The sequence below is a fragment of the Bubalus kerabau genome, chromosome 2, assembly GCF_029407905.1.
Source record: "Bubalus kerabau isolate K-KA32 ecotype Philippines breed swamp buffalo chromosome 2, PCC_UOA_SB_1v2, whole genome shotgun sequence".
Taxonomy (NCBI): Eukaryota; Metazoa; Chordata; class Mammalia; order Artiodactyla; family Bovidae; genus Bubalus; species Bubalus kerabau.
In genome coordinates this window covers 59,618,343-59,645,372 of record NC_073625.1, presented here as the reverse complement: position 1 = coordinate 59,645,372, position 27,030 = coordinate 59,618,343, and positions in this window count along the sequence as shown.

Genomic DNA, 27,030 nt, shown 5'->3' with positions numbered 1-27,030 from the left:
CATTCTAAGTCGCTTAAGTTGTGTCTGACTCTTTGCAACCCTATGAATTATAGCCTTCCAGGCTTCTTTCTCCATGGAGATTCTCCAGGCAAAAATACTGGAGTGGGTTGCCATGACCTCCTCCAGGCGATCTTCCCAAAGCCAGGGATCCAACCCACGTTTCTTTTGTCTCTTGCTTTGGCAGGCAGGTTTTTTACCACTAGCACCACCTGGGAAGCCCGTACATAATCATAATTATATGTAAAATGCGTATGCGTGTGTGTATTTGTGTGTTAGTTGCTCAGTCCTGTCTGGCTCTGTGCCCCCATGGACTGTAGCCAGCCAGGCTCCTCTGTTCATGGAATTCTCCAGGCAAGAAGACAGGAGTGGGTTGCATATAGAACTATAAATAGATTCATATTTGTTGTTTTATGTTGTTTATGTACACTTAATTTCAAGTGCTCTATCCATTTTGCCATCAACCCCATAAAGTTTTACTATACAATTTTTTTCTTTATATTTTGATGTGTGCTGAATGCTTGTATCTCCTTTCCTCCCCCAACCTCAAATTTACATTTGAAGCTTAATTTCCAGTGGTCTGTTATTTGGAGATGAGTTCTTTGCGAGGTAACAAGGACATGAGGGAGAAAACCTCATGAATGGAATTAGTGATCTTATAAAAAGACAAATAAACTAGATCAATCTTGCTCCCATTCTCTCTCTGCTGTACATATCACACATGAGGATACTAAAAGAAGGTGGCTCTCAGTGGATACCAGATCTGCCAGTGCATTGAAACTGTACTTCCAGCTTCCAGAATTGTGAGAAATGAATGCCTGTCATTTAAGCTACCCAGTCACTCTATAGTATTTTTCTCCCTGACTAAGATCATCCAGTTAAGTTGCTTTTCTTTAAAATATTACAGAGAGTGAGATGGATCATTTTACACATTAGCTTGACTGGCCATGTGGTGCCTAGATATTTGTTTAAATATTATTTCGGGTATATCTGTGAAGGGGGTTGTGGTCGAGCTTAACATTTGCATTAGTAGACTGAGTAAAGCAGATTGCCCTCCCAAAGGAGGTTGAACCTCATCACATCAGTTCAAGATCTGGAAAGAACAAAAGGATAGAGCAGGAGAGAATGTCTTAATGTGTGATGCCATCAATTTGGGACCTTAAGTTTTTTTGTTTTTTTTTTTCTTTTTTTTCTGCCTTCATAGTCAAATTGAAACTTCACCTTTTTCTGGGTCTTGAGCCTATAGACTATCTAACTGAAACTACGTGATCATTTCTCCTGGGTCTTCTGGGTCTCCAGCTCTCTGACTGTTTGCTCTTGGGATTTGTCAGCCTTTGTAATTGTATGAGCTAATTTCTTCTAGTAAATCTGTGTGAGTATCTCAGTAGTGTATTCTTCTGAAAATCTGTACTCCAGACAATTTGAGACTTACTTATTTGGACCATATAATTATGCACATGTAATAATTACAGGTTGCCTCTGAATTTAATTATTTTATCATGATATATTTTATGACTACAAAATGTTTCTGCCTTAAGTCTCTAAACAATATAGCTATGCTATTTTTTTATTGTTATTTGTTCACTGTTCATTTCTCCATGCTTTTCTTTGTGTCCCAATATTTTAAATTATTCTATAATTTAAAAAAAAATCAGTGTATCATATTTTGTCAATGAAGATTTTAATAATATATGTCAATTAATATTTTAATATTATATTAATGGAAATATAAACTCCATGTTGTCTTTCTTTTTGTACAGAGTTTTATGTCTTTTCCTTATTTTCTTCCTTTCTTGCCTTCTTTTGAATTGAGCTTTCTTTTTGAGTGCTTTTGCTTTTAAATTTGCTTATTTGGAATTTTTACTCACTGTGCTTATTTCTTTAGGAGTTAGCATTGCATCTGCTGTCTTGTCTAATACTTTGAGTGAAACTTGAAAATGTAGCATATTCTAATCTTCAAAACTGTTTATTTCATTTTTCCAATCACATCTTCCAGTGCATTAGGTATGTTATTTTCCTCACACAAAATTATTATTACCATTTTTATATTTTACTTAATATTTATTTATTAAGCTCTATACATGTTTGCCATGTCTTCCTTTCTAAAAAAGTTTGTCTTTCTCTCCATTTATCAGACATAATTTGATTACTTATAGAATTTTGTGAGGACAGTTAATTTCTTTAACTATTTTGATGACATTTTATTATTGTCTATGTGTATTGTGTGTTGTGTTTGTGTGAAGTTATCTCTCATTACATTTGTTTTCCATCTTAGATAATGTCTTTATTCTTTGTATGCTTTTAAAATTTCTATTGCCCTTGACTTACTACTAATTTTACTCTAATTATATAGATTTTTATTTATTTTATTACTTAAGATTGTTATATGGCTTCAAAAACTGCAATTTTATTATCTATACATGTTATTGGAAGTAGACAACCATTGTTTCTCTAATTATCACCCTACTTTAACTCTATATTATTTCTTTTAGGAATTCTGAAATAGACATATATTAGACTTTCTTGCTCTAGTCTCAACATTGCCTAATCCCACATAATTTCCCTGTCTTGTTCTATATTTTGTCCTACATAATTTCTTCACCAATATCTTCTAGTTCCCTGATTCTTATTTTTAATATGCTATTTTATTCACTTATGGATTTTTGTTTTGTTTTGTTTTCATTTTTAAAAGCTCTCTCTGTTTGTGTCTTGAGACATTTAATGGGTCATTCTTCTTAGACTCTAGTAACTGACTTTTCCAGTGGCTCTATGGTACAGAATCTGCTGGCAATGTGGGAGGCCTGGGTTTAATTCCTGAGTTCAGAAGATCCCCTGGAGAAGGAAACCCTATCCACTCTAATGTTCTATCCTAGAGAATTCCATGGACAGAGGGGGGGCTGGTAGGCTACAGTCTATGGGGTTGAAAAGAGTAGGACACTTCTGAAGGACTTTCACTTTCACCTGACTTATTTTTGATTCTCTATTATTTAGCTAAACAAATTTAATGTTTATTTTATAATTCCTATATCTGAAATGTTGTATTTATTTCATATTATTTGATTCTTCCTATATCTGAAATGTTGTACTTTGAATATATTGTTGTTTTTTTTTTTTTGCTTGCATTCATGGTGACTCATTTCCCTATATACGTTGTTATTTTTGCATAAAAGTTATTTCTTTCTTGAAAAACATAACCAATGTGGGTTATTTGAAAACTTACTTGCAATTTTATTCTTAAGAATTTGCTGTTGTTTCCACAAATCATGTGAAAGGATAACCAAAACAAAGTTGCCTTAAATTTAATTATTTGCTTTGAGCATATTTTTGTTTGCTCATTAAAAAAAAAAATACTGTGTGTTGTTAATTTGAGGGAAAATACTTTTCTGAGATCCACTTGTGTAATTTTTTTTTTTTTTTGTGAACCCATGTTTGCTTTTACTTTAAATTGGTGTTTCCTTCCAATTTGAATTTTGTTTTCTTCCTTTTTTGCGTAGATACTATATATCAAATACATATACACCAAAAATGCAGCTGTTATAGATCTCAGAAATATTTTTCGTTGTCAGATTACCTATCTCATGGGTACTAGGGTATTTTTCAGCCTCACTTAGTATATTTATCAGGATCAGATTTTCCAGAGTTTATCAAGACATCTAAAAGTGAAAGTCAGATCTCCTAAGGCTAACCTCATAACATTTATTTTGCCATTTAGAGTTCAGACCCTAAAAGTTTACTTCCATTTTAGAATGTCTTAAAATAGTTTATTTTTTTGTATGTTTTATTCTCAAGTTTTATTATCTTCTTCTTCTTATTATTATTATTATTTACTTTACAATATTGTATTGGGGAGGGAGGTGGGAGGGGGGTTCAGGATGGGGAACACGTGTACACCCGTGGTGGATGCATGTTGATCTATGGCAAAATCAAGTTTTATTATCTTAATGAGAAAGTATTTTAAGACATTATGTTCACCACAGAATTCAAAATATAAATTTAAGAGTATACTGTTTTATGTCCTGTTTTGCAACTTATAGCAATTATTTTGGTCTTTAAAGTATTAAAAATAATTTATAAATCATTTTTTCAATTAAAAATATTTTAATTATTTGCAATCAAGTTTTCTATTAACTTAAAGCACAACTATTTTATGAACAGAGTTGGCCTTGTTAATTTCATCATCACTGAATGACTAAAGCCAAGCACAATTTATTTTTTCTCATACTGATAAAGTGCTGACTATTTACTTTGAGTTTGCACTAATTAAACTATGTATTCATATACATCAAAGGTAATGAAGCAGAGGACTCTTATTACATAAAACTTCTACCAAGGAACAAAGCTCATAATTTGTTTTCCTTTTATATTTAATGTTAACAAACACACATGATAGTGTACTCACACTGGAATAAAAGCAGTCCTTATAAATTATATGTGCTTGTATACAATCACATGTATAGAAAGAATACAAGAAAAAGACATGTGAAAAATTATTTTGATGCATGCCTAAGATAATTTTAGGTTCCTTAACTATCAAGAATGAGACAATAGTTCAACCATGAGATGAAATGATAGTTATTTATTTTTTCTAAAGTATTTCTGGAATTTAACTTATTTTTTAATTGGAGGATAATTGCTTTACAGTGTTGTGTTGGTTTCTTCTGTACAACAATCAGCCATAATGATATACATACCTCTTCCTTCTTGAGCCTCCCTCCCACTCTCCCATCCTACCCCTCTAAGTTGTCACATAGCGCCAGGCTGGGATCCCTGTGTCAAACAGCAGCTTCCCACTAGATACCTAGTTTACACGGATAGTGTCTATATGTCAATGCTATTTTCTCAATTCATCCTATCTTCTCCTTTCCCTGCTGTGTCCATAAGTCTGTTCTCTGTGTCTGTGTCTCCATTTCTCCCCTGCAAATAGGTTCATCAGTACTATTTTTTTAGATTTCATATCTATGTGTTAATATATATTTATTTTTCTCTTTCTGACTTACTTTCCTCTGCATAACAGACTCTAGGCTTATCCACCTCTCAACTGACTCAAATTCTTTCCTTTTTATGACTGAGTAATAATCCACTGTATATGATGTACCATGTCTTCTTTATCTATTCCCCTGCCCATGAACATCTAGGTTACTTCCATGTGCTGGTTATTGCAAATAATGCTACAGTGAACACTGGAGTTACATATGTGTTTTTGAATTGTGGTTTTTCTCACAGTATATTTCCAGTAGTGGGATTGCTAGATCATATGGTAGTATTATTTTTAGCTTTGTTGTTGTTGTTTTAAGGAACCCCCATACTGTTCTCCATAGTGGCTTTATCAGTTTACATCCCCACTAACAGTATAGGAGGGTTCTCTTTTCTCCATACCCTCTCCAGCATTTATTGTTTGTGGATTTTTTTTTTCCTTGATCATGGCCCTCTGGGCTAGTGTAAGGTGAAATCTCATTGGAGTTTTGATTTCTGTAATACTGAGTGATGATTTGAATCTTTTCATGTGCCTCTTGGCCACTTGTATATCTTCTTGGGAAAAAATGTCTGTTTAGGTCTTCTGCCCACTTTTTTGATTGGATTGTTTTTCCAATATTGAGCTGTATGAGCTGCTCATTTATTTGGGAGATTAAACCTTTGTCAATTGCTTTGTTTTCAGTTCTCCAATATATGCAAATCAATCTGTGTTGATACACCATGATGTTATTCTTAATGTATCAAAAATACTACATTTGTAATGAAAGATTAAGGTGGTTTATTAGGAAGACATTGAACTCACCTACCCTGACAAAAACATCAAAAATACATCAACATGTGGAGTCATTCTCACTGAAAACTAACTAGAGACTGGCAGAAAGACTGCTATGCAAACAAAGCTATAAGAAAGATCCACACATAACTGAGTAGGAAGGGAAGGGAAGCAAGCAGATCGAAGCCTGTTTCCCTGGAAAGGGACACAGAAGGGTGTGGGATTGTAAAAGTAGAGATTCTCCTTGGGGAGTGAACTGTTTGAGTCACATATTGGGCACAAGAGCCCTGGGGTCTGACACCGGAGATTGAGTCCACTTAACTCATTAGAAAAATAGTGGGCTAACAAGAAGGGTGTAGGAAACCCAGAATCTGTTCATGGAGAGTGTGCATACATTGCTTATTTATGAAATAAGGCGGGGGAAAAAAAATGGAAACTGCCTGGGACCCTGGCCTCTTTTCCTCTACTGCTCTGGCATACCCCAGCCTGCACTGAGTCCCTGCTGTGTCCTGTTTGCTTATTAATACAACTTCCTGCTAAAGAGAGGGATGCTATGGTTAAGGAAAGTGCTTGGCTGTGAGATACTGTGCCAGCCCAGATCCAGAATGACCCCTGACTCGGTTGGGCAAGGGTAGCCATACTGGTGATTATTGCATGAGTAATGTTTTGGGACACTGATTGGGATTGGGGCTGCCACAGCCCACACCCAGATTAATGCTGAGAACCTATGTCAGCCCCTTTTATTGCAGCAATACTTGCTTCTGGGAAGAAGGTGCCAGTGCTGGATGGAGAAAGAACAGCACTTGGAAGGAATGGAGTCAACTTGGACTTGACTTTCAAGGCTTCTGCTCCAGCAACTTGGGACCTGACCCCACCCCCAACAGAGACAGGTTACCCACCGAGAAGAGAAGCTCTAGCTCATATTTTTCTGACTCTAGGCCTTCTATTTGCAGCCCCATGTCCTACCAGACTGATTGCTGCCAGCACCACCTCTGGAAGGATCTGCCTTGTGCTCAGGTCAGTTCCAGCTCTATGACATACATAGTCTGTATAGTGATGCCCCCATGCAAAGACACACCTTTAAGACTAGAAGAGTTAACTGTTTTGCCTGATTTCATAGGGACAGAAAAAATTAAGCAAAAAATAGAAGACAAAGGATTTCATTTCAATTTAAAGAACAAGAAAAACAATCTGAAAAAAAAAAAAAAAGCTAGCAATGAAAGAGAAATAAACAATTCAACAGATAAAGAATTCAAAGCTTTTGTAATAAGAATACCAAGTGAATTAGGGAAAAGAATATGTTAACACGGTGAGAATATTAACAAGGAACTAAGAAGTGTAAAAAAAAAATACAGAATTGCAAAATACAATAACAAATGAAACACATTACAATGAATTGACATCAGATTAGGTGATACAGATACCTTCAGGGATCACAGCTGTATCATTGTGAAGAGGCTTGTATGACTCATTGAACCTATAAGCCATACTGTGCAAGACCACCCAAGATGGGCAGGTCATAGTGAAGTGTTCTGACAAAACTTAGCCTACTGGAGGAGGAAATGGCAAACCCACTCCAGTACTCTGGCCTGGAGAACTCCATGAAGAGTATGAAAAGGCAAAAGATATGACACACCAGAAGATAAGCCCCCCAGCTTGGAAGGCTTCCAAAATGCTACTGGGAAAGGGCAGAAGGCAGTTACTAATAGCTCCAGAAACAATAAAGTGGGTAGGCCAAAACAGAAACAGTGCTTAGTTGTGGATGTATCTGGTGATGGATGTAAAATCTGATGCTGTAAAGAACAATATTGCATAGGAACCTGGAATGTTAGGTCCATGAATCAAGGTAAATTGGAAGTGATCAAACAGGAGATGGCAAGAGTGAACATTGAAATCTTAGGAATCAATGAACTAAAATGGATGGAAATAAGAAAATTTAATTCAGATGACCATTAAACTGCTGATGGAAAATCTGTGCGTTGAGCACAAAATGCTATTCCTGTAGTTGTTAAGCTCAAAGACCCACACGTATTTCCACATAAGAAGCAGTATCCACTGAAACCTGAAGTTAAGGAAGGGTTAAAACCCATCATCGAAAATTTAAAGGAGCAGGGACTATTAATTCCCTGTAACAGTCCTTGCAACATTCCTATTTTGGGTATAAAGAAATCGAATGGTAAATGGAGACTAGTTCAAGATTTACAAATAAATGAGGCTGTAGTTCCTTTACACCCCGTGGTGCCTAATCCTTATACTCTATTGTCTGAAATTCCTGAACGGGCCAAATATTTCTCAGTAATTGATTTAAAAGATGCCTTCTATTCAGTGCCTTTGGCGGAAGACAGTCAATTCCTATTTGCCTTTGAAGACCCTACGCAGCCAGCTTCTCAATTAACCTGGACAGTTTTGCCCCAGGGATTTCGTGACAGTCCTCACTTATTCGGACAAAGTTTGCCACGAGATCTACAAAACTTTAATAGCTCTGAAACAGTGGTGTTACAATATGTAGATGATATTTTGCTCTGTGCTGAGACAGAGGAAGCTTGTTCGCGAGCCTCAGAAGATTTCTTAAACTTTCTGGCAGACTGTGGTTACAAGGCATCAAGAGAAAAGGCTCAGCTTTGTCAACAATCGGTTAGATATCTGGGCCTAATCATATCAGAAGGGACTAGGGCCATAGGCCCTGAGAGAATTAAACCTATACTAAATCACCCCCTACCTATGACTTTAAGACAATTGAGAGGATTTTTGGGAATCACAGGTTACTGTCGCATTTGGATTCCGGGTTACGGGGAACTTGCCCGGCCTTTATATAAACTTTTGGCTGAAACTCAGCAGGCCCAAACTGACAAACTGGTTTGGTCTCCAGAAACTCAAAAGGCTTTTAAGGTTCTTCGGACTGCTCTCCTGCAAGCTCCAGCTCTGAGCTTGCCCACAGGGTCAGAATTTAATTTGTGTGTCACTGAAAGAAAAGGTGTGGCATTGGGAGTTTTGACACAATCCCGAGGGCCTCACCAGCAACCTGTTGCTTATCTAAGCAGAGAATTAGACGTAGTTTCACGTGGGTGGCCCCACTGCCTAAGAGTAATTGGGGCAGAGGCTTTATTAGCACCTGAAGCTTTAAAAATAATTAATGGACGAAACCTTACTGTACTGACTTCTCATGATGTGAGTGAAATCTTAAATTCTAAGGTTAATATTTGGATGACAGACAGGAGGCTTCTTAAGTATCAGTCATTGTTGTTAGAAGGACCAGTAACTAAGCTTAAAGTTTGTGAAAATTTAAATCCTGCCACTTTCCTTCCTGAGAAGGAAAATGAAACACCTGATCACGATTGTTCTCAACACCTGATCACGATTGTTCTCAATTCCTAACTTTAAACCATACAGCTCGAGAGGATCTAAAAGATAAACTGCTGGGTCTGTGGAGCTCTCCCCTCTTCGTCAGTGGAAGGCTTCCCGTGGTGGACATCCCCACTTCAAAGAAAAGACTTTCTCCAAGTCTGTGAATACCTTCGACAACAATCACATGCGATGCCTCTTCTTCATCTGATGACATCTACCAACCCTAAAATGGACTGGTGCAACACTTTGCACTTTAATTATGGACATAATGTGACTTTTAATTATGATTCTGAATGTTGTGTTTTTGCTGTTTGCTCCCTGCATCTGTAATTGTATAACTGGATTTGTTTCTAGCTACATGAAAGCTTTTAAGTTACAAATGGTTGCTCAAACTCCTGCTACTGCTGTAGCTTCCTCCAGCTACTATTTGGGGCCCCTGGATCAGATATCCTCAATATGAGGATTAGGAGAATATATTGCCTCACCAATTTAGGGACAACGCCCCTTGTCAGCTCGGAAGTAGTTATGGAATGAGAACGACGCCCCTTTTCCCTAGGCAACATAATTCTCCTAAAAGAAAAGGGGGGAATGAGAGGGTAACAGGCAGGAAGGCCAGGGGTCTCCAAATGGAGGAAATAGCCTGCAAGTGTCAGACATTTTTCTCTCTCTTAAGCGGCAGGAGGAAACAAACTAGCAATATTTTTTTCCTTCTCTATACAAATTTAAAGAGAGGTTTCTCTTAAAATACTGTGTTGCCATAATGACACCTGGTTTCACCTGAAGTTAGCTATTCTTGAGCCTAGAGATAACCAATGCCTTTTTCTTATGGAAATATTTGTCTTAAGCTATGCTAATGTAATACGCCTTTACCCCAAACTCCGTCTCCAAGTCGGTTCCGCCTCTGGGTCCAAAACCTACTTGACAAACCAGTATGTTATACTCAGATATTGTTCCCCTAATCTATGTAAATGAAACTATTTGTATGGTGGTCTGCCCTTCTTTAAGATTCAAGTTAATTATTTTATGGCCCAAGATTATCCCAAAATGCATCTTATGGGCGAGGGGCCTGGTGCTATTCTGAATTATAAGACATTCCTTTCTTTCATTAACAGACTGCTAGTGACTATATAACATCCAGCTGAAGACTAGCAGGGGGGTACTCTTTCTGCCCCCTTCTGATGCCTATGTCAGAAGCTTTCTCTATCTCCTTTATACTTTAATAAAACTTTATTACACAAAAGCTCTGAGCGATCAAGCCTCGTCTCTGGCCCCGGATTGAATTCTTCTCCTCCGGGGGCCAAGAATCCCGGTGTATTCACGTGATTCAACAACAACCTTTCACTACTAACGTGGGCAAGAAGCCCATAGAAGAAATGGAGTAGGCCTCATAGTCAACAAAAGAATCTGAAATGCAGTACTTGGGTGCTATCTCAAAAATGACAGAATGATCTCCGTTTGTTTCCAAGGAAAACCATTCAATATCCATTTTAATCCAAGTCTATATCCCAAATACTGATTCCAGAGAAGCTGAAGGTGACTAGTCCTATCAGACTTAAAATACCTTCTAGAACTAACACCAAAAAGGTGTCCTGTTCACCCCAGATTGGAATGCATAAGTAGGAAGGAAAGAGATACCCAGAATAACAGGCAAACTTGGCTTTGGAGTACAAAATGAAGCAGAGCAAATGCTAGCAGCGTTTTTTCAAGAGAACACGCTGGTCATAGGAAACACCCTCTTCCAACAACACAAGCAACACAAGAGATGATTCTATGCACTGAAATTACTAGATGCTTAATATCGAAATCAGATTGATTACATTCTTTGCAACCTAAGATGGAGAAGCTCTACACAGTCAGCAAAAAAAAAAAAAAAAAAAAAAAAAAACAGAAACAAAACCAAAAAAAACCTGGAGCTGACTGTGGCATAGATCATGAGCTCTTTTTTGAAAAATTCAAACTTAAATTGAAGAAAGCAGGGAAAACCACTAACCATTCAGGAATGACCTAAATCAAATTCCTTATGATTATACAGTGAAGTGAAAATGAATGTCACTTAGTCATGTCCGACTCCATGGACACTTTGTGGCCCTATAGACTATACAGTCCATGGAATTCTCTAGGCCAGAATACTGGAGTGGGTAGCCGTTCCCTTCTCCAGGGAATCTTTCCAACCCAGGGATCAAACCCAGGTTTCCCACATTTCAGATGGATTCTTTACCAGCTGAGCCACAAGGAAAGCCCATGATTATACAATGGAGGTGAGCAATAGATTCAAGGGATTAGATCTGGTAGATAGATTTCCTCAAGAACTACTGATGGAGAAGGAGGATGTTTGTAACATTGTATAGGAGGCAGTGATCAAAATCATCTCAAAGAAAAATGAATGCAAGAAAGCAAAGTAGCTATCTGAGGAGGTGTTACAAATAGCTGAGGAAAAAAGAAAAGCAAAAGGCAAGGGAGAAAGGGAAAGATATACCCAACTGAATGCAGAGCTCCAAAGACTAGCAAAGAGAGATAAAAAGACCTTCAAAGGTGGACAATGCAAAGAAATAGAGGCAAGCAATAGAGTAGGAAAACTATAGATCACTTCAAGAAAATTGGAGATATCAAGGGAACATTCCATCCAAAGATGGATAAGATACTTTGCCAACAAAGGTCCGTCTAGTCAAGGCTATGGTTTTTCCTGTGGTCACGTATGGATGTGAGAGTTGGACTGTGAAGAAGGCTGAGCCGCGGAAGAATTGATGCTTTTGAACTGTGGTGCTGGAGAAGACTCTTGAGAGTCCATTGGACTGCAAGGAGATGTGCACTCAATATGCCAGCAAATTTGGAAAACTCAGCAGTGGACACAGGACTGGAAAAGGTCAGTTTTCATTCCAATTCCAAAGAAAGACAATGCCAAAGAATGCACAAACTACCGCACAATTGCACTCATTTCACATGCTAGTAAAGTAATGTTCAAAATTCTCCAAGTCACGCTTCAGCAATATGTGAACCGTGAACTTCCTGATGTTCAAGCTGGTTTTAGAAAAGGCAGAGGAACCAGAGATCAAATTGCCAACATCTGCTGGATCATGGAAAAAGCAAGAGAGTTCCAGAAAAGAATCTATTTCTGCTTTATTGACTACGCCAAAGCCTTTGACTGTGTGGATCACAATAAACTGTGGAAAATTCTGAAAGAGATGGGAATACCAGACCACCTGACCTGCCTCTTGAGAAATCTGTATGCAGGTCAGGAATCAACAGTTAGAACCGGACATGGAACAGCAGACTGGTTCCAAATAGGAAAAGGAGTACGTCAACGCTGTATATTGTCACCCTGCTTATTTAACGGATATTCAGAGTACATCATGAGAAACGCTGGACTGGAAGAAACACAAGCTGGAATCAAGATTGCTGGGAGAAATATCAATAACCTCAGATATGCAGATGACACCACCCTTATAGCAGAAAGTGAAGAGGAACTAAAAAGCCTCTTGATGAAAATGAAAGTGGAGAGTGAAAAAGTTGGCTTAAAGCTCAACATTCAGAAAACTATGATCATGGCATCTGGCCCCATCACTTCATGGGAAATAGATGGGGAAACAGTGGAAACAGTGTCAGACTTTATTTTTTTGGGCCCCAAAATCACTGCAGATGATGACTGCAGCCATGAAATTAAAAGACGCTTACTCCTTGGAAGGAAAGTTATGACCAACCTAGATAGCATATTCAAAAGCAGAGACATTACTTTGCCAACAAAGGTCTGTCTAGTCAAGGCTATGATTTTTCCTGTGGTCATGTATGGATGTGAGAGTTGGACCTTGAAGAAGGCTGAGTGCCAAAGAATTGATGCTTTTGAACTGTGGTGTTGGAGAAGACTCTTGAGAGTCCCTTGGACTGTAAGGAGATCCAACCAGTCCATTCTGAAGAGATCAGCCCTGGAATTTCTTTGGAAGGAATGATGCTCAAGCTGAAACTCCAGTACTTTGGCCACCTCATGCGAAGAGTTGACTCATTGGAAAAGACTCTGATGCTGGGAGGGATTGGGGGCAGGCAGATAAGGGGACGACAGAGGATGAGATGGCTGGATGGCATCACTGACTCGATGGACGTGGGTCTGAGTGAACTCCGGGAGTTGGTGATGGACAGGGAGGCCTGGCATGCTGCGATTCATGGGGTCGCAAAGAGTCGGACACGAATGAGCAACTGAACTGACCTGAAGGACATAACAAAAACAGGACAAATTAAGAATAGGTGGCAAGAATACACAGCACTGTACAAAAAAAGGTCTTAATGTCATGGATAACCACAATGGTATGGTCAGTTGTCGAGAGCTGGGCATCCTCAAATTTGAAGCCAAATGGGCCTTAGGAAGCATTGCTGTGAACAAAGCTAGTAGAGGTGATGGAATACCAGATGAAGCATTTAAATTCTAAAAAATATGCTTTTAAAGTGCTGCAGTCAATATGTCAGCAAATTTGGAAAACTCAGCAGTGGCCACAGGACTGGAAAATGTCAGTTTTCATTCCAATCCCAAAGAAGGGCAAAGGTAAAGAATGATACCTACCATACTCTCACACTTATTTTACGTACTAGCAAAGTGAAAGTGAAGTAACAGTTGTGTCCGACTCTTTGCAACCCTGTTGACTGTACCCTAGGAGACTTCTCCCTCCATGGGATTCTCAAGGCAAGAATACTGGAGTGAGTTGCCATTTCCTTCTCCAGATGATAATGCCGACCCAGGGATTGAACCTGGGTCTCCCACATTGCAGGCAGATGCTTTAATCTCTGCAAGGTTATGCTCAAAATCCTTCAAGCTAAGTTTCGGCAGTATGTGAACCAAGAACTTCCAGATGTACAAGCTGGATGTAGAAAAGGTAGAGGAACCAGAGATCACATTGCCAACATTTGTTGAATCGTGGAGAAAACAAAGGAGTTCCAGAAAAAAAAAAGAAAAAAAATATATCTATATATCTGCTTTATTGACTATTCTCAAGCCTTTGACTGTGTAGATCATAACACACTGTGGAAAATTCTTAAAAAGATGGGAAGTACCAGATCTCCTTACCTGTTTGCTGAGAAACCTGTGTGTGAGTCAAGAAGTAACAGTTAGAACCGGACATGGACCAACTGACTGGTTCAAAATTTGGAAAAGAGTATGACAAGCTGTATTTATTTAATTTATATGCTTATTTAATTTATATGCAAAGTGCTGTGTGTGTATGTGCTAAGTCACTTCATTTGTGTCTAACTCTTTGTGATGCTATGGACTGTAGCCCACTAGGCTCCTCTGTCCAAGGGATTCTCAAGGCAAGAGCAGTGGAGTGGGTTGCCATGCCCTCCTCCCAGGGGTTTTTCAGACCCAGCGGTGAAACTCGAGTCTTTTATGTATCCTACACTGGCAGGCGGGTTCTTTACTACTAGCACTACCCAGGAAACCCTATATGAAGAGTACATCTTGTGAAATCCTGGGCTAGATGAATCACAAGTTGGAATCAAGACTGCTGTGAAAAATATCATATATCCACTCTTACTTAGATTCTTTGCCATATAGGTCATTACAGAGTGTTGAGTAGAGCTCCCTGCGCTATATAGTAGGTTCTTATTAGTTATCTCGGAGAAGGCAATGGTAACCCACTCCAGTACTCTTGCCTGGAAAATCCCATGGATGGAGGAGCCTGGTCTATTTTATATATTGAAGTGTGTATATGTCAGTCCCTTAATTTACCTACCCCTCTTTCCCCCTTGGTAACCATAAATTTGTTTTCTACATCTGTGACTCTGTTTATTTTGTAAATATGTTCATTTGTACCACAGTTTTTATATTCCACACGTAAGTGATACTGGGATCTTTGTCTTACTCTGGACCTCCTTCTTGAGCAAGTGTAGTCCATTAGGGTAATTGAAGTTACAGTTTATGGAGTACACAGGTAAGCCCTTTGCCCTGACAGAGAACCGGTTAGGTGCTCAAAGTGCAGTTTTTTTCATAACGGTCAGAGTCAGGTATATCATGGATATTCTATATAATGATATGCTGGCAGGTCATGTCATAAGACCTGGGTCACTGTTGAGCAGATGCAGAGAGGAGGTCAATCCCAAGATTTATTTCCAGCTTGTAAGTCATGACATTCGATTGATACAGTCATGGAGATGGATGGTACACAGTAGATAGACTTTCTGAGGCACAGTAATAACAGAACACAGTGTCCCCTAGGAACCATGTGAAGAAGCAATTATAGAACTGGCAAAAGTAAAGCTGACTCTGTTGATGATTTCAGTAGATGTCTGGGACTATATAAGCTCAGACTGGGAAAAACTTTGTAAATACTCACACCTAAATTATCCAAATAACTCTTAAAATACAACAGCAATGCCTAGTGGCTCAGATTGTAAAGAATCTGCCAACAATGCCAAGAGACTTGGGTTCGATCCTTGTTTTGGAAAGATTCCCTGCAGAAGGTAATGGCTACCCAACTGTAATATTCTTGCTTAGATAATTCTGTGGACAGAGGAGCCTGGCAGGCTACAGTCCATGGGGTAACAAAGAGTCAGACATGACTGAATGACTAACACAAACAAGAAAATATACAACACATATTTCAGTCATAGTCTTTAGAACTCAGTCTTGGTCTTTCACTGCACCATCTATAGGAGCCATATTTGAATACTCTAACATCTATCACAGTATTTGATCCAGAGGAGATACAGAACAGGGAATTTAAAATCTAAAACATTTGCTGGATTCTTGTTTTGAAAAAAAAAACAACAAAAAACTTAATATTTAACACATATTAGGAATATAGAATATTCTATATCAAGAACTTTGAATTCTAAAAACCCTGAAATAATTACTATCTTCCTCAGTAAGCAAGAGAGGACATTGAATAACATTTACATGTTGGTAATTGCAAGCACCTAGAACAAAGAGATAAGGCAAGGACAGGAAAATGTTGTTTAAATCCTATGAAGGAGAAATAAACAGTACAGTTCATGTTATTTCTAGCTCTTTTTTTCAATATTAACATAGAGTTCTTTTAAATTTCCTTGGAATGGAACTTTTAATAACAAATTGTAAGCCATCTTTTTTTTTTTTTTTTTTTTTTTAATGTATGTTCTTAATCTCTCAGTTGTGTCTGACTCTCTGAGACCCCATGGACTGTTGCTCACCAGGTTTCTCTGTCTATGGGGATTCTCCAGGCAAGAATACTGGAGTGGGTTGCCATGTCCTCCTCCAGGGGATCTTCCCAACTGAGGGATCAAACCCAGGTCTCTGGCATTGCAAGCAGATTCTTTACCATCTGAGCCAACAGGGAAGCCCATGAATACTGGACTGATGGCCTATCCTTTCTGCAGGGGATCTTCCTGACCCAGGGATCAAACCAGGGTCTCCTGAATTTAATGTATAGTGTATGTATATTTAATGAATTGAGTATGTTTATGTTAGAAAATGTGATTGGATGACATGTTATATACTAATTTGATTAACTCTACTTATCACAAATTTGGAGGGCATTTTGTTAGAAAAATATTCTGTTCTTTCATTTTTTTCCTTTTCCATTACTGAACAAATATATAGTACTAACAACTTTGCTGGTTAAAATTTTAACACAAGTCCTGTGTCATGGGTCATTCTGGTTCATGGATCATCTTTAGATAAGATGACCAATTACAATGTATTAAATGAGAAAATCAATAAATTGTGGACAACAGCCAGTAAACCAGGGTTTTTCTTAGCATCTATTCTGAATCTGAATACAATCCCAAGTGATGTTATTTCAGAAGTAAGCTCATGGCGCCTGTATAGGTCCTCAGGTTTGATGAGTTTGCTTTTGTAATAATAAGAAGGATGTAGGCATCCCTGGTGGTTCAGTGGTAAAAAAAATAAATAAATAAAATTAAAAAATCTGCCTGCCAATGTAGGAGGCACAGGTTTTATCTCTGATTCAGGAAGATCCCACATGCCACAAAGCAACTAAGCTCCTGCACCATAATTATTGAGCCTGGGCTCTAGAACCTGGGAGCTGCAACTACTGAGACCATATGCTGCAACTATTGAAGGCCATATGCCCTAGAGCCCATGTTCAGCAGCAAAAGAAGCTACCACAATGAGAAGTCCATGCACCACAGCTAGAGAGTAAGCCCTGCTTGCCACAACTAAAGAGAGACCTGTGCAGCATAGAAAACCCAGCATAGCCAGGAGTGAATAGATAAAATTATGTATATATATATATAAATAAAATTATATATATATATATATATATATATATATAATTATGTGGCATACAGATAAATGTGTCTGCTTTTGTGCTTTGGGCTTCCCTTGTGGCTCAGCTGGTAAAGAATCCACCTGCAATGCAGAAAACCTGGGTTCGATGCCTGGGTTCAGAAGATACAGGAGAAGGGAAAGGCTACCCACTCCAGTATTCTGGCCTGGAGAAATCCATGCACTGTATAGTCCATGGGGTTGCAAAGAGTTGGATACGATTGAGTGACTTTCACTTTTCAATTTTGTGCTTTAATGGAATTTGCACTTACTCTGTTTATGGCATTTTATTTTGGGTCAGGATAGTCCTCTGCTCTCTGACCTGTTACTGCTTAATTTGTAGTGTTGGAACACATCTTTCTATTTATAATACAAAACTATTTGCTACCTAGGAAGTGTTGGCACTCAAAGAAATGACCACTGCTAAGGCAATTACCATTTTAAAGAACAAAATACCTTTTGAAAAAATTCCATTTATATTTGGAATAGAAAACAAGTTTTAAGCTTTATGTACAGCATTGCTATTTATCCTCAGTCTCCAAAACTTAATTGATTAGGAAGTTAGGTAATTTTCATTCATAATATTCAATAATGCTTTTTTAAGGAAATCATAACTTGTTAATGAAGGCTATATCAAGGCTATATCCCTTATGGGAAAGAAAGCAAAGAGGAACTAAAGAGCCTCTTGATGAAAGTCAAAGAGGAGAGTGAACAAGCTGACTTAAAACTCAACATTCAAAAAACTAAGACATTGGCACCTGGCCCCATCTTTTCACAGCAAATAGATGGGGAAACAATGGAAACTGTAACAGACTTTATTTTCTTGGTCTCCAAAATCATTGCGGATGGTGACTGCAGCCATGAAATTAAAAGACGCTTGCTCCTTGGAAGAAAAGCTATGACCAGCCTAGACAGTGTATTAAAAACAGAGATATTACTTTGCCAACAAAGGTCCATATAGTCAAAGTTATGTGTGTTTTTTTTTTTTTTTTTTTTTTTTTAGTAGTCGTGTATGGATGTGAGAGTTGGACCATAAAGAAGACTGAGTGCTGAAGAATTGATGTTTTTGAACTGTGGCATTGAGGAAGACTCTTGCGAGTCCCTTGGACCAAAAGGATATCCAACCAGTCCATCATAAAGGAAATCAGTCCTGAATATTCATTGGAAGGACTGATGCTGAAGCTGAAACTCCAAAACTTTGGCCACCTGATGCAAAGAACTGACTCATTGGAAAATACCCTGATGCTGGGAAAGATTGAAGGCAGGGGAAGAAGGGGACTACAGAGTATGAGATGGGTGGATGGCATCACTAAGTCAATGGACATGAGTTTGAACAAGCTACGAGAGTTGGTGATGGACGGGGAAGCGTAGCATGCTGCAGTCCACGGTCCATGGGGTTGCAAAGAATGGGACAGGACTGAGCAATTAATATCATGGCAGATGGACATCTGAGACTGGCTCTAGTTTATATCTGTCAACTTGTTCTACTATTTCAGCCCCTTCACTCAATATGTAAGTGCTTATTTCTCTATTTCTATATCCCAGTGGAAAAGTTAATTCTTAGCTAGGTTGATAAGGGGTCTGGGGCCCTCAAGGAGGACAAATGTTTCTTTCTACATTGCCTTGTCTTAGTCACATAAGACATTTTTTTTCTGAACCAATGAGTACTTATCTTTAAGACTGAATTTCTTTAAGCCCAGACTAATGATTATACAACAAAACAACTCATCTTGCTCAAGGGTATGTTTGATTATATTATAACAACCAAGTATTTTGCTCAAGGACATGTTTATTAAGAAGAAGAAACTTCTGACTAATCTTGTTATCACATGGACCACAGCTTTGTCTAACTCAATGAAACTAAATCATGCCCTGTGAGGCCACCCAAGATGGGCGGGTCATGGTGGAGAGGTCTGACAGAATGTGGTCCACTGGAGAAGGGAATGGCAAACCACTTCAGTATTCTGCCTTGAGAACCCAATGAACAGTATGAAAAGGCAAAATGATAGGATACTGAAAGAGGACCTCCCCAGGTCAGCAGGTGCCTAATATGCTACTGGAGATCAGTGGAGAAATAACTCCAGAAAGAATGAAGGGATGGAGTCAGAGGAAAAACAATACCCAGTTGTGGATGTGACTGGTGATAGAAGCCAGGTCCGATGCTGTAAAGAGCAATATTGCGTAGGAACCTGGAATCTTAGGTCCATGAATCAAGGCAAATTGGAAGTGTTCAAACAGGAAATAGCAAGAATGAACGTCAACATTCTAGGAATCAGTGAACTAAAATGGACTGGAATGGGTGAATTTAACTCAGATGACCATTATATCTACTACTGTGGGCAGGAATCCCTTAGAAGAAATGGAGTAGCCATCATGGGCAACAGAGTCCAAAATGCAGTACATGGATGCAATCTCAAAAACGACAGAATGATCTCTGTTGGTTTCCAAGGCAAACCATTCAATATCACAGTAATCCAAGTCTATGCCCCAAGCATTAACGCTGAAGAAGCTGAAATTGAACAGTTCTATGAAGACCTACAAGACTTTTTAGAACTAACACCCAGAACAGAAGTTCTTTTCATTATAGGGGACTGGAATGCAAAAGTAGGAAGTCAAGAAACACCTGGAGTAACAGGCAAATTGGCCTTGGAATACGAAATGAAGCAGGGCAAAGGCTAATAGAGTTTTGCCAAGAGAACGCACTGGTCATAGCAAACACCCTCTTCCAACAACACAAGAAAAGACTCTACACATGGACATCACCAGATGGTCAACACTGAAATCAGATTGATTATATATTCTTTGCAGTCAAAGGTGGAGAAGCTCTATACAGTCAGCAAAAACAAGACCTGGAGCTGACTGTGGCTCAGATCATGAACTCCTTATTGTCAAATTCAGACTGAAATTGAAGAAGTAGGGAAAACCACTAGACCATTCAGGTATGACCTAAATCAAATCCTTTATGATTATACAGTGGAAGTGAGAAATAGATTTAAGGGACTAGAGCTGATAGATACAGTGCCTGATAAACTATGGACGGAGGTTCATGACACTGTACAGGAGACAGGGATCAAGACCATCCCCATGGAAAAGAAATTTTAAAAAGTGAAATGGCTGTTGGAGGAGGCCTTACAAATAGCTGTGAAAAGAAGAGAAGCAAAAAGCAAAAGAGAAAAGGAAAGATAGAAACAATGGAATGCAGAGTTCCAAAGAATAGCAAGGAGAGATAAGAAAGCCTTCTTCAGCGATCAATGCAAAGAAATAGAGGAAACAACAGAATGGGAAAAACTAGAGATCTCTTCAAGAAGATTAGAGATACCTCAGATATGCAGATGACACCAACCTTATGGCAGAAAGTGAAGAGGAACTAAAAAGCCTCTTGATGAAAGTGAAAGAGGAGACTGAAAAAGTTGGCGTACAGCTCAACATTCAGAAAACTAAGATCATGGCATCTGATCCCATCACTTCATGGGAAATAGATGGGGAAACAGTGGAAACAGTGTCAGACTTCATTTTTTTGGGTTCCAAAATCACTGCAGATAGTGATTGAAGCCATGAAATTAAAAGACACTTACTCCTTGGAAGGAAAGTTATGACCAACCTAAATAGCATATTGAAAAGCAGAGACATTACTTTGCCAACAAAGGTCCGTCTAGTCAAGGCTATGGTTTTTCCAGTAGTCATGTATGGATGTGAGTGTTGGACTGTGAAGAAAGCTGAGCGCTGAAGAATTGATGCTTTTGAACTGTGGTGTTGGAGAAGACTCTTGACAATCCCTTGGACTGCAAGGAGATCCAACCAGTCCATTCTAAAGGAGATCAGTCCTGGGTGTTCTTTGGAAGGACTGATGCTAAAGCTGAAACTCCAGTACTTTGGCCACCTCATGTGAAGAATTGATTCATTGGAAAAGACTCTGATGCTGGGAGGGATTGGGGGCAGGAGGAGAAGGGGACGATAGGGGATGAGATGGCTGGATGGAATCACTGACTCGATGGATGTGAGTCTGAGTCAACTCCAGGAGTTGTTGATGGACAGGGAGGCCTAATGTGCTGCGATTCATGGGGTCGCAAAGAGTTGGGCACGACTGAGCGACTGAAATGAACTGAACTGAACTGAGACACTCAAATCAGTTTACTGTGGCTAAGTCACACAAGGTCTCAGTAAAGAGAAGCTAGTGATAGCTTACAGTGAATAAGGCTGGTTTTGTGATTTCCAAAGACTATTTAGTTTAAGGATCAGGAATCAGGCTTGAGTACTCAGAGTTTTTGTATGGCAGAAATTTTATTACAGTGAAAAGGACAAAGAAATCTTCTCACATAGACATCAGAAAGTGAACTGAGAGGCCTTACATACATTTACCAGACTAACTCCAACAACACACATCTTAAATTAACAAGACTAGAACTATCAATAGAAAAGTTTTACCAGACCCACTCCCAAAACATACATATTAAGATATCAAGATTCAGTTCAGTTCAGTCACTCAGTCATGTCCCACTCTTTGTGACCACATGAATTGCAACATGCCAGGCCTCCATGTCCATCACCAACTCCCAGAGTTCACTCAAACTCACGTCTATTGAGTCGGTGATACCATCCAGCCATCTCATCTTCTATCATCCCCTTCTCCTCCTGCCCCCAATCCCTCCCAGCATCAGAGTCTTTTCCAATGAGTCAATTCTTCGCATGAGGTGGCCAAAGTACTGGAGTTTCAGCTTTAGCATCAGTCCTTCCAAAGAACACCCAGGACTGATCTCCTTTAGAATGGACTGGTTGGATCTCCTTGCAGTCCAAGGGATTGTCAAGAGTCTTCTCCAACACCACAGTTCAAAAGCATCAGTTCTTCAGTGCTCAGCCTTCTTCACAGTCCAACTCTCACATCCAAACATGACCACAGGAAAAACCATAGCCTTGACTAGACGGACCTTTGTTGGCAAAGTAATGCCTCTGCTTTTGAATATGCTGTCTAGATTGGTCATAACTTTCCTTCCAAGGAGTAAGTGTCTTTTAATTTCATGGCTTCAATCACCATCTGCAGTGATTTTGGAGCTCCCTAAAATAAAGTCTAAAACTGTTTCACTTTCTGCCATAAATGTGGTGTCATCTGCATATCTGAGGTTATTGATATTTCTCCTAGCAATGTTGATTCCAGATTGTTTCTGGAATTTCTCATGTTGTACTCTGTATAAGTTAAATAAGCAGGCTGACTATATACAGCCTTGACATATTCCTTTCCGAATTTGGAACCAGTCTGTTGTTCTATGTCCAGTTCTAACTGTTGCTTCCTGACCTGCATATAGGTTTCTCAAGAGGCAGGTCAGGTGCTCTGGTATTCCTGTCTCTTTCAGAATTTTCCACACTTTTTTGTGATCCACACAGTCAAAGGCTTTTGCATAGTCAATAAAGCAGAAATAGATGTTTTTCTGGAACTCTCTTGCTTTTTCGATGATCCAGTGGATGTTGGCAATTTGATCTCTGCTTCCTCTGCCCTTTCTAAAACCAGCTTGAACATCTGGAAGTTCACAGTTCACATATTGCTGAAGCCTGGCTTGGAGAATTTTGAGCATTACTTTACTAGCGTGTGAGATGAGTGCAATTGTGCAGTGTGTCTAGGTGTATTAATTTAGGAATGGTTTCTAAACTTTTCCTGGATTTTACTGTCTATCCCTTCATTATTCTTTCTTTAGTTTTTGAGTCAATGCATTAATTTTTTGGACTATAATACATAACCATGGGATATATTTGTGTATCTATTTCTTTTGCATTTTCTTTTCCATGACCTTATTTCTGAAATGCCCAAGGTACAACCCTAACTTCCGTGGAGGTGACAGAGCTGGAGAAATTCATATTTATGACAGGACAAAGTAAAAGAAATGTTAATTTTAGAATATAATATCCAATATAAGTGTAAGTCTGCAACAAGAAATTACTGATATGGTTGAAGAACAATGTCCTTAAGCTTTCTGGAAACTCTGGTTTGACTGAGATCTGTAGGTCACACCTTAACATCTTTGGAGGCCACTTGTATGCCCAGATACTCTGTCCTTACAGTCTTTCTGAGCTTTAAGCAAAATGTTATACAGTCACAGTCCTACCCTCAGTCCTGTCTCTAGAGATGCTTTCCTGATCTTAATTGTAACCTCTTTTGCTGCACCTAAGAGGCTGGTAAGCATCAAAATCGTCTAGTCCTGGTTGCTTTTTGTTTAACAGTTTTCCCCTCTATTTATTTCTCACTTCTCACGTTTTACTGTAAACAGCAAGAAGGAATACAAACCTATATTCAGTGTTCTGTGGAAATCTCCTTAGCTATATAACCAAATTGATCTCTTACAAATTCTGCTTTCTATATAAATGTAGACAAGGATTTTATTAAATTTTATGCTGCTACATAACAAGGATATCTTCATCCAGTTTCTTTTTTTTTTTTAATTTAATTTTATTTTTAAACTTTACATAATTGTATTAGTTTTGCCAATTCATCCAGTTTCTAATAGCATACTTCTCACCTCCTTCTAATCTCCAAATGACACTGCTTTCATATCTGAATTTCTACTAACTAACAGTGTTCATATGCTGATAACTTCTGTATCATGCTCATCAAAATTATTCCAGCCCTAGCTCACTTTCTGGTTCCAAAGCTGCTCCTCATTTAAAATACCTGTCACAGCAGCATCTCACTGTCATGTACCAACATCATATCAGGTTTTTTTTTTTTTAATTCTTTTTTATTATTGATTATAAGTATGTTCCAGATTTTTTAGGTCTTCCCTGGTGGCTCAGACAGTAAGGAATCCAGTTGCAGTTTAGGAGATCCAGGTTTGATCCCTGGGTCTGGAAGATCCCTTGGAGAAGGGAATGGGTACCTACTCTAGTATTCTTGCCTGGGAAATCCCAGGGACAGAAGAGCCTGATTTGGCTATGGTCTATGGGGTTGCAAAAGTGTTGGACACGACTGAACAAATAACACTTTCATGGTGATGTTCCAGGTTTAATCTACACTCAGTGAGTGAGTGGTAGTCGCTCAGTGGTTTTTGACTCTTTGCCACCCCCATGGACTGTAGCCTGCCAGGCTCCTTTGTCCATGGAACTCTCCAGGTAAGAATACTGGAGTGGGTTGTCATCTCTTTTTCCAAATCTACACTCAGAGGAAGAGGATTTTCAAGGATTTGGCTCATTGAGCATAACTTTTAGGAACATCCACCATTGCTATGGTCCTGTTTGTATCAATGTCATTTCAGCACAAGCTAGTGGGAATATGTTTGAGAAATAGACAATGTCAGGATATTAGCCTATAAATTTCCATTCTCAGACATGTGATTTTTTCATGCATTGTTATGTAAGTACATGAGCAGTGAGAAGAAATTATACAAATCAGTGCTCTGGAGCAGTTGATGCACAAACTAAAGATCTATAAAGTCTGATATGCTTTGAAATGTGTCATGGTAAATAGCCAATTAACTGTTAATTAATGATAAGCTTTTACTCTATTAGTGAAGTGAAGTTGCTCAGTCGTGTCCTACTCTTTGCGACCCCATGGATTGTAGGCTACCAAGCTTTTCTGTCTATGGAATTTTCCAGGCAAGAGTACTGGAGTGGGTTGCCATTTCCTTCTCCAATGCATAAAAGTGAAAAGTGAAAGAAAAGACTCTCAGTCATGTCCGACTTTTAGCGACACCATGGATTGCAGCCTACCAGGCTCCTCTGTGCATGGGATGTTCCAGGCAAGAATACTGGAGTGGGGTGCCATTGCCTTCTCCACCATATTCTATTAGAAGCAATAATAATTGTCTATGTATCTTGTCAGCCTTGGGAATTACCACAAAGCAAACATAAAAGGATAAATAGCATTCTTGTGTAAATGTAGAATATGTCAGGAAAAATTTTATGAGGATATTTTCTGAGTTAAATTTTATTATTTAAGTGTTTATTACCCTGCTTATTTAACTTATATTCAGAGTAAATCATGAGAAACACTGGGCTGAAAGAAGCACAAGCTGGAATCAAGATTGCTGGGAGAAATATCAATTACCTCAGATATGCAGAAGACACCAACCTTATGGCAGAAAGTGAAGAGGAGCTAAAGAGCCTCTTGATGAAAATGAAAGAGGAGAGTGAAAAAGTTGGCTTAAAGCTCAACATTCAGAAAACAATGATCACGGCATCTGGTCCCATCACTTCATGGGAAATAGATGGGGAAACAGTGGAAACAGTGTCAGCCTTTATTTTTGGGGGCTCCAAATTCACTGCAGATCGTGAGTGCAGACATGAAATTAAAAGACGCTTACTCCTTGGAAGGAAAGTTATGACCAACCTAGATAGCATATTCAAAAGCAGAGACATTACTTTGCCAACAAAGGTCCATCTAGTCACGGCTATGGTTTTTCCTGTGGTCATGTATGGATTTGAGAATTGGAATGTGAAGAAGGCTGAGTGCTGAAGAATTGATGCCTTTGAATTGTGGTGTTGAAAAAGACTCTTGGACTGCAAGGAGATCCAACCAGTCCATTCTAAAGTAGATCAGTCCTGGGTATTCTTTGGAAGGAGTGATGCTAAAGCTGAAATGCCTATACTTTGTCGACCTCATGCGAACAGTTGATTCATTGGAAAAGACTCTGATGCTGGGAGGGACTGGGGGCATGAGGATAAGGGGACGACAGAGAATGAGATGGCTGGATGATATCACCGACTGGATGGACGTGAGTCTGAGTGGACTCCGGGAGTTGGTGATGGACAGGGAGGCCTGGCGTGCTGCAATCCATGGAGTCACAAAGTTTCGGACATGATTCAGTGACTTAACTGAATTTAACTGGACTGAATGTACCTTGATTCATGGACTTAACATTCCTGTTGCTATGCAATATTATTCGTTACAGCATTGAACTTTACTTTCACCACCAGTTACATCCGCAACTGGACATTGTCTTTGCTCATCTCTTCATTCTTTCTGGAGTTATTTCTCCACTCTTCTCCAGTTGTATATTGGGCAGCTACCGACCTGGGGAGTTGATTTTTCAGTGTCATAATTTTGTATACAGGATGATCTATTTGAGTATACTGATTCCTAAAATGTCAATATTATTCTTGCCATTTCCTGTTTGACCACTTCCAGTTTACCTTGATTCATGAGCCTAACATTCCTTGTTCCCATACAATATAATTTTTTACAGCCTCAAATTTATGTCCATCACCAGTCACATCCACAAATGCGCTTGTTTTTGCTTTGACTCCATCTCTTCATTATTTCTGGAGCTATTTCTACAATCTTCTGGTCCCATCACTTCATGGCAAATAGATGGGGACATAATGGAAACTGTGACAGATTTATTTTCTTGGTCTCCAAAATCACTGCTTCCCTGTTGGCTCAGTTGGTAAAGAATCTGCCTGCAATGCTGGAGACCTGGCTTCAATCCCTGGGTTGATAAGATGCCCTCGAGGAGGGCATGGCAACCCACTCCAATATTCTTGCCTGGAGAATCCTCATGGACAGAGCAGCCTGGCATACTGCAGTTCATGGGGTTGCAAAGAGTGGAACATGACTGAGAGACTCAACACAAAATCACAGCAGAAGGTAACTGTAGCCATGAAATTAAAAGACACTTGCTCCTTGGAAGAAAAGCTATGACCAATGTAGATAGCATATTAAAAAGCAGAGACATTATTTTGCCAACAAATGTCTATCTAGTCAAAGCTATGGTTT